This window comes from Akebia trifoliata, chromosome 5, assembly GCF_017979445.1.
Source record: "Akebia trifoliata isolate Shusen 1 chromosome 5, ASM1797944v1, whole genome shotgun sequence".
NCBI classification, from domain to species: Eukaryota; Viridiplantae; Streptophyta; class Magnoliopsida; order Ranunculales; family Lardizabalaceae; genus Akebia; species Akebia trifoliata.
In genome coordinates this window covers 6,693,498-6,697,315 of record NC_141379.1, presented here as the reverse complement: position 1 = coordinate 6,697,315, position 3,818 = coordinate 6,693,498, and positions in this window count along the sequence as shown.

Below are 3,818 nucleotides of genomic sequence, written 5' to 3'. Positions count from 1 at the left end.
ACTGGTGAGAGGATGTAAAATTGCAAATGTAACCATGGTTTCAAATCTCGGTTTGGCTTCTCGTCTCGTCTCGTCTCTGAGTTATCTCGAACGAGATAAACCATTTGAGAAATGCTAAATGGACTCCGTTTTTTTGTCAACGCCTCAGACTCCCTATGACGCGTTGGTTCACAGCCAACAAAAGTTTGACATGTGGCACAATTGACATCGGCCATATAGAGAATTTCTCTCGTGCCCGCTGTCTTTTGGAAAATGCTGAAATGACAAAAAGTATTTACTGGATTCTCACAAGTCTGACGTGAGATGTGCACATAACCATAGATGTGTCTCCTCACGATACGAGTAAAAATCATCTACGATTATGTATGCATATCCACGTCAACTTGTGAGAATCATGGTAAATCTTGTGTCACCCCAGTACGAAATATTTTTAGATTTCAAGTCTTAAAAAAATTGTTGGGCCCACATTGATTATCACATCTACAATTCGACAACACATCCTTTTAGATTTCATGAAAATATTAATATTAAAAAAAAAAAATTTAAAAATATTATTTTTCGAACTTGATTTAAGATGTTGAAAATGGACGGCCACTGAACATCCAAATTTAAAAATCAAATTTCATGATGAAAAATATTTTTTTTTTAAGTTCATATAATTTTGTCCTTTACAACTTTATTGCATCGGATTATGTTTTTAAATGTCACAAGGTGATCAAATCAAAAAATTTGTTTTTTTCACTATGGGTAAGAGAGACAAAAGGGTATTAGGGGTGTTGGCCAAAAACTGCGTGCACTTAGTATCACTCAAACCATTTAACTTGATATAAATCTTTAAAAAAAAAAGTGTTGATAATATGAAGTAGTTTTTGGCTAACACCCCCTATTGTCATTTTCTCTCTATAAACCACAGTAAAAAAATGAAAACTTTCTGATCTAATACCTTGTGACATTCAAAAACATGATTTGATGCAATGAAGTTGTAGAGAACAAAATTATATGAACTTTAAAATTAAAAATTTTAAAATAAATAAAAATCATAATTTATTTAGATAATAGATATTTACATTCTAAAAAATTAATTATTTTTATTAAAATATACAAACCATAATTTCTAAGATAAATCCTTGAGAGTGACCCCTAAGAGTGGATTCGAACTCAAGATCTACACTTCCTAATGCGTGTTCTTGGCCCAAGGTAAAGTCTTTGGGTGATAATACCATAGATCAATTTTGAATTTCCATTAACACTGAGTTATTGATCAAATTAAGAGGCTTGCCAAAAATAAAAATAAAAAAGATGAGATGATTTGAATGAATAACTCATAATCAATGGGTGCCAAGGCAAGAGTTGCCGAACTCAAAATCTATGAGAGGTGAGGATAGAAGTGTTATGCAAGTTATAATAAGTAATTGTATTGCCTAATTTTCCTTTTTTTCTTAATATGTATAAATTCATTGAAAAAAAAAAAATGGAAGTCAAGGTGACCAAGCGATGCACATGACTACCAGACTAATGATACTCTGACTCAAAATTTTCACTCGATCTGTACTCGGTCGATGGGGCAAGTGCACAGAATCACAAATCTTTTTCTTCAGGAGACTTTTTCCCTTATGTATAGACCGAGTGAAAATTTCTGACCTAGAACATCATGACTCTAAATACTATTCAAATATACTCAATAACTTGAAAATACATGAGCAAATTGCTCCTTACATCAAATATTGCATATTTGATCTCACGGGTTGTTAGGGGATTCCCAAGAAAAATGTATCCATAGGAAAAAAGGCGTATTAATCACTAGAAGATTGGAATTGATATTTAGAAATTTTACATTTTTCCTCAAATCCCAACGGTCATGTTGCTGGAGAGCTTTAACAGTGGGATGTGCTCACTATCCTAAAAAATCTACGAGTTCCTCTCCTACATTTTCCAACAAATCACCAATCACCCACACTATTGCAGATCCATAGAATCTATTTTGAAGATAAGAATAATGATCCAAGACAATGCTACCCAACAAATGATGTTTCAACAACTTAGACAAACACCCCGTGATAGAGAAAATAGGGAGAAAATGATGCAAAATATCCCGATTATACTTGCAATGAAAGAAAAGAAAAATTGATTGCTCTCTCTCCATCCGACTTATCGATAGGACATAAATTTGGGGGTAACAAACCCATACCTAATGACTTGGTCCATAGTTAGATTCCTTTTTTGAATAGCCAACTAAGTAAATAAATAAAATTTGTGCGAAACCTTAAACCCATACAATAATAATAGAAAAATAAGAAAATAGCCCATGAAGATCCACACAGCTTCTGATTTCTAGAAATATGTTCAACAACTTGACCCTATAGATGACTTCCACTTCAAAACTAGTACTCAAAAATACCTCACCAAGATTTTACTAGGGTGAGAAAAATTCCAAGAACTACGATCAAAATCCACATTGATAATAAACGAAATCATTTTTTTTTCCTAAAAGATATTTAAATCCTAAGCATGAGGCAACTGATATCTTAGAGCATCATATCTCACCTAAATCCCCCGGTTACATGCAATACCCCCTCTAGCCACACATATTAGACAAGATGGGATAAATCCTTGTGTGAGGCCAATGAGGGAATTTATATTTCTATCACGACTATTGTTGGAGTGACACAAGGGGGGACACATCTGACATGGTGGCGCACACACAACCGTAGATGCTTTAATGTGTCCCCCAGCACGACTCTTTTATCACACATGTAAATATTTTCATGCTACATTAGTTGTGGTTGGGTTTATACAGAAACTTCTACATTAAATTTTGTTAGCATATAGAGACGATAAAGGTTCTCTACTTACAATTCTAAAAGATTGAACAAATATCTTGTCAAATGTTTCTCTTTTATTAAATATTTTAATTTGATGGAATATACATTGGACCAAAAATATTCTGTAATATTTAATCTTTAGTTTTGTTAGCAAAATACATTTAGCTAAATATAAGCATTAATAAGTTTCCTTACAAATAAGCCCTTCAAATATGTGTTTGAACATGTCACCTTCTAGGATCATCAAAATAAGTCATGATACGCTCCCATCACAGAATCAAAGAACATTTGCCTCGGGATAAACAAGAAAAAGATTTATGATTCTACATACCCCAAAGCAAATGATCTACGATTATGTGACCCATTGACGCAAATTCATGGAATCAAGCTTATAGAATCCCAAACACACTATTAGTATAACTAACATTTTTTTTTCCAACCAAGCGCAAGGGGTCTATGACCGGGGATCAACACTCGTAGAACCTTTACCAAATTAGCTAATTAGTTTGCATCTTCCACTAAATAACTAATTTATTGGTAAACAATGAATAAATTAAGGGTAAACTACACTTTGACCCCTTATAGATTAGCTTAATTCCATTTTGATCCTCTAATATTTTGATAATTGCACTTACCTCCCTTATAGTTATCTAAGAGGTCCACTTACCCCTTCTATCAAATTGCCGACCTAACTATTAAATTCCTTTTATAAATATCATTTTACCCTTTTTAAAATGTTATTCTTTTTTATAAATAAAAATATGCTTATGAAAAATGGGTTCAATGAATACTTAGATGGGGGGCATTTTAATTTTTGTTTTCAAACTTTATTTTAATGAAATATAATATAAAATAAAAGGGCAAAATAGTATTTTTTTATTTATTTTAAACATCTGAATTTTAGCACCGTTAGTGAAAGGGGAGGTAAGTGCAATTATCAAAACATTAAGAGATCAAAATAGAATTAAGCCAAACTACAGGGCATCAAAGTGTAAA